Source organism: Colobus angolensis, unplaced genomic scaffold (genome assembly GCF_000951035.1).
Source record: "Colobus angolensis palliatus isolate OR3802 unplaced genomic scaffold, Cang.pa_1.0 Scaffold30, whole genome shotgun sequence".
Classification (NCBI taxonomy): Eukaryota; Metazoa; Chordata; class Mammalia; order Primates; family Cercopithecidae; genus Colobus; species Colobus angolensis.
The window spans coordinates 6,986,538-6,992,352 of NW_012116266.1; positions in this window are offsets into that span (position 1 = coordinate 6,986,538).

Genomic DNA, 5,815 nt, shown 5'->3' on the forward strand with positions numbered 1-5,815 from the left:
CCCTGGCAGTCTTGTGGGAGTGCCCCCTGCTGGCCTGTGTGAAGAAGCACAATGGGCTACAAGCCCGGTTACCTTTTTGATCTTCTTATGTGGCACTTCCCCCCCCACCCAGCAACCCTCAACCAAGCTCAAGTCTCCTGAGAAAGAAACAGAGGTTCTGTTGTGAAATAAAATAGGATTTATTATGGGGAATCAAGACAGCGAATGAGTGAATGCAGAGGCTCGAAACAGAATTGAATCAAAACCACAATGAGAAACCACTTCCCACCTACTAAGATGGCTATTATTTAAAACAAAAACAAAAACAGAAAATAACAAGTATTGGTGAAAATATGGAGAAATTGAAAATCTTTTGCATTGCTGTTGGAAATGCAAAATGGCACAGCCTCTGTAGAAAATGGTATGACGGTTTCTAAGAAAATTAAACAGAATTACTGTACCACCAGTAATTCCACTTCTGGGTCTATATACCCAAAGGAAGTGAAAGCAAGGTCTCAAAGAGATATTTGTATACTCATACGCAGAGCAAAATTGTTTGTAAGAGTCAAAAGGTGGAAGTAACTCAAGTGTCCATTGACAGATGAATGAATCAACAAAATGTAGCATATGCATACAATGTAGTATTATTCAGCCTTAAGAAGGAAGAAAATTCAGTCTGGCACATGGCTTACGCCTGTAATCCCAGCACTCTGGGAGGCTGAGGCGGGCGGATCACCTGAGCTCAGGAGTTCAAGACCCAACTACTTGGGAGGCTGAGGCAGGAGAATCGCTTGAACCTGTGAAGTGGAGGTTGCAGTGAGCCGAGATCGTGCCACTGCACTCCAGCCTGGGCAACAGAGTTGAGACTTCATCTCAAAAAAAAAAAAGGAAGGAAATTCAGACACATGGAAATTGCAACACCCATAAACCTTGAAGACATTACCCTAAACAAAGTAAGCCAATCATGAAAGAACAAACATTGTATGATTTCACTTATGTGAAGTACCTAGAGTGGTCTGATTCATAGAGACAGAAGGTTGAATGGTGATTGACGGGCTGGCAGGGAGAGGGGAATGGAACATCAGTGTGTAGTGGGTACAGAGTTTCAGTATGAGAAGATGAAAAAGTTCTAAAGCTGGATTCACAACAATATGAATGTGCTTAACGTCAATGAACTGTAACTTAAAAATGTTAAAATGGTCCACTTTAGCCAGTGCAGTGGCACACACCTGTAATCCCAGCTACTCTGGAGGCTGAGACAAGAAGATCCCTTGGGCCCACGAGTTTGAGATCAGCCTTAGTGACATTGTAAGATCTCATCTCTAAAACGAAAGTAAATTTATGTTACATGTATTTTACTACAATTAAAATTTTTTTCCGGCTGGTTGTGGTGGCTCATGCCTGTAATCCCAGCACTTTGGAAGGCCAAGGCAGGTGGATCACTTGAGGTCAGGAGTTTGAGAACAGCCTGCCCAACATGGTGAAACCCCGTCTCTACTAAAAACACAAAAATTAGCCAGGCATGGTGGTGTGCACCTGTAATCCCAACGGCTTGGGAGGCTGAGGCACAAGAATTGCTTGAACCTGGGAGGTGGAGGTTGCAATGAGCCGAGATGGCGCCACTACACTCTAGCCTGGGCAACAGAGTGAGACTTGGTCTCAAAAGAAATTTTTTTTTAATTGTATAGCAAAACATAAAAAAGAAAACACTGAATTCAGCGCTTTATAATCTGAAAACCGATTGGTCAGCATAATCATGGAGTGACCACCTCACAGTAGGTGAGATAAAATCCAAGAAACCCAGGGTTCCAAATAGTTTCTGGGGTCTTAGGCTACGGCTGCTCCCTCCCTTCCCCTTCCCTATCCCTTTGAAGTGCAAAAAGGGCCCTTAAACAAAACTTTGTTGAGAGATTACTATATTCCAGACACGATCCCTGGACTCCAGGCGGTCCTGGTACCTGAAATATGACATGACAGCTGTGTTAATGGAGGTAGAGTGAAGTAGGTGCTCTAGGAAAAGAGGTGAAGGCATGTGCATGGGAAGAGCGGGGAATGGATGGTGGCAGGCATTGTGGAAGGGTGCCAAGATGAGGAGGCTTAGAGGTGGGCTTTGGAAAACAGCAGTTCACTGGGAAGATGTGAGAGAATGGTGAGGAGGGAAGATGAAAGAGGATATTGCAGGAGGCAGGGACAGGAAAGTTTGAGGTCTCTGGGGAAGGGGTGATTTCTCTGTTGTGATCAAAACTGCAGGTCAGCCAGGAGTGGTGGCTCACCCCTCTAATCCCAGCACTTTGGGAGGCTGAGGTGGGTGGATCACCTGAGGTCAGGAGTTCGAGATCAGCCTGGCCAACATGGTGAGACCCTGTCTTTACTAAAAATACAAAATTAGCTGGGTGTGGTAGTGCATGCCTGTAATCTCATCTACTCAGGAGACAAGGCTGGAGAACTGCTTGTACCCAGGAGGCGGAGGTTGCAATGAGCTGAGATTGTGCCATTGCATTCTAGCCTGGACGACAAGAGTGAAACTCCATCTCAAAAAACAAAAAAACAGGCCAGGCGCTGTGGCTCACACCTGTAATCCTAGCACTTTGGGAGGCTGAGGTGGGCAGATCACAAGGTCAGGAGTTCGAGACCAGCCTGGCCAATATGGTGAAACCCCGTCTCTACTAAAAATACAAAAATTAGCTGGGTGTGGTGGCACATGCCTGTAATCCCAGCTACTCAGAAGGCTGAGGCAGGATAATCACTTGAACCTGGGAGGAGGAGGTTTACAGTGAGCCGAAATTGCACCACTGCACTCCAGCCTGGGCGACAGAGTGAGACTCCATCTCAAAACAAAAAAGAAAACAAAACTGCAGGTCATGTGGACAGAGATGCAAGGACAGAGGTCAGCTGGCCAATGCCATGAAGGCTGCATACACTGTGCTGAAGTATTTTGGATTTTAATCTTCAGGTTGGTTTGTTGTTGTTGTTGTTGTTTTGTTTTTTACATTGCCCAGGATGGTCTTGAACTTCTGGGCTCAAGTGATCCTCCTGCCTCAGCTTCCCAAATAGAAACCACATGAAACAGAAGATAGATGCTGTTCAATGGCCACCTCCCCAGCACATTCAGGAATGTATCCCTTGTTCCAAAGTGCTTGGAGTAAATGAATGCCGCTCTGGAGAAGCAGCCTATGTGATACTGTCAGAACCTTTATCCCTCTTTAAGAGGAAGTGTAATTGTGTTTTCTAGAATTTTATTCATCTTTAGGGGCAATCTGTAAGGAGAGTCCTTGGTGTTGCCCTTGTTACCTTGGTATTACAGGCGTGAGTCCTTTGCACCCCCAGGTAGGTTTTATTAAAGCAGGTAGGTGATATGATTCCATCTGGGTTTTTAGAAAGATAACCCTGAGAAGTTTATAAAGGATGGATAGAAGGAGAAATCCTTATCTCATCAACCTCTGGGTGAACTTTCAAGACTTGCAACCCAGGCCAGTCTTCTCTTGGATATGAATGAACTTGTCAAATAGGTCAGGAAAAATCACCAGCTAAGTGGTCTTTGAATAAGACAGAAGGGGAAACTCTATACCAGCTGCAAAGAAAGATAAATCTTGCTGTTTCGAAAGTGCCATTGCTCAAGAAAGAGAGAAAAGTAGCATAAGAGGAACTTAATGGAGCCCTTGGGACCTGAATGAGAACCACTATCGTTGGCCAAGGGACGGCTCCAAGTTTCTCCAGTGGAGATTCTTTCTCTGAACTCACCTGCCTTTGAAATGTTAACTCATCTATACATAGTGAACCAGGGCCCCAAGAAGTGCTCTTTCTGAGTCTGGGTTGAGTGAACATATCACCTAGGAAAATGCCTAGGAGTCCACCTGGCCCTCCCAAGGCTGTGGCAAGCCCTCCAGGTCTCTGTGGGGCAGCAGTAATCTGTAAGCAGCCAGACCACAACCTAAAGTGGGCCTCTCCTAAACCGTGGTGTTTACATCTATGCTGTTTAATATGGACAATGAACAGATCCACAGATCAATTAATAGTCATTTAAAAGCATTTACTCAGTCCCCACAACAGTTTATAGAAAGTACATTTAGAAAGCAATCCAGGTTATTGCTATTCTAAAGTGCTTGGGGATCCCAGATGAAAGGCCCTTGTAACTGGAAAGTATTTATAACTCAAGAAGAACCCTCCACACCCATGTTATACAACACCAACACCATCTCCTGGCACGCCTGACCTGTCAGCCCATGCAGCACGTCTGTTTGAATTACACTGGAACTTCTATAGGGTGGAGACCTTGTTTTTATGGTTTGTAAAACATCATGAATAACCATGGCACTCAGTAAATAAATAGAAACCACATGAAACAGAAAATAGATGCTGTTCAATGGCCACCTCCCCAGCACATTCAGGAATGTATCCCTTGTTCCAAAGTGCTTGGAGTAAATGAATGCCGCTCTGGAGAAGCGGCCTATGTGATACTGTCAGAACTTTTATCCCTCTTTAAAAAGAAGTATAATCGTGTTTTCTAGTATTTTATTCATCTTTAGGGGCAATCTACAAGGACAGTCCTTGGTGTTGCTCTTGTTAATGAAAGAGTAAAGATCAGTGCACAGAGAGATGAAATGATTTGCAGAAAGCCATAGAGCAAACCAGAGGTGAAATGGGACCTTGTCCAAATTTGGTTCCAATTTCAGCCTGTCTTTCATCCTGTAATATTTCTGCAATAGAGTAGTAGCAGCTCTTCATAAGAAGCCCATGGCTGTCAGAGAGCAGCTATGACTTTGGCCCCCACTACCTGCTTCAGCCATGAAGCTGGTGACTGGGCCCTGGACCTCTGGTCTGGCTGCTATGACTACTTCTAAGCACTCAGATCTCCCCAACCTTGCTTCTCTTAAGTTCAATTTGCAAATCTAATTGGAAGGGAGTCTAGAAAATAAAGTTTTCTGCTTTCTAGCTCTTGCATCAGAGGGAATGTAGAATAAAAGTTGATAGAGCCAACTACAGTTATCTACTGTAAGCACCAAAAACAAGTTGTATGAGAAAGTCAAAACAAAAGATTTTTTAAAATATGGCTGTGAGACTGGGCATGGTGGTTCATGCTTGTGATCACAACACTTTGGGAGGCCAAGGTGGGAAGATCGCTTGAGCTCAGGAGTTCGAGAGCAGTTTAGGCAACATGGCAAAATCCCTCTGTCTGTACAAAACATGCAAAAATTAGCCAGTCTGTCTACAAAAAATAAAAAAAAAATAGCTGAGTGTGGTGGTGCAGGCCTGTAGTCCCAGCTACTCTGGAGACTGAAGTGGGAAGATTGCTTGAGTGCAGGAGGTAGAGGCGGCAGTGAGCTGTGATCGCACTGCTGCACTCCAGTCTGGGAGACAGAGCAAGATCCTGTCTCAAAAAAAATTAAAAAGATGGGCCATGTACATGACAAGCAGCAATGCCTTACATTATTAAGGCTCTTTCCATTTGCTTGTGTTTTATGTCCCAACTAGACTTTAAGTCTTTGGAAGGTAGAGACTACATCTTACAATTCTTTTGTTTGTTTGTTTGTTTGTTTTAGAGACAGGGTCTTGCTTTGTCACGCAGGCTGAATGCAGTGCTGTGATCATTGCTCACTGCAGCCTTGACCTCTGGGGCTCAGGCAGTCCTCCTACCTCAGCTTCCTGTACTGCTGGGACTACAGGCATACACCACCATGCCTGGCTAATTTTTTATTTTTTGTAGAATGGGGTCTCACTATGTTGCCCTGTCTGGTCTCAACCTCCTAGACTCACGTGGTCCTCCTGACTCAGCCTCCCAAAGTGCTGGGATTACAGGTGTGAACCACTGTGCCTGGCCAATATCTTAAAATTCTTT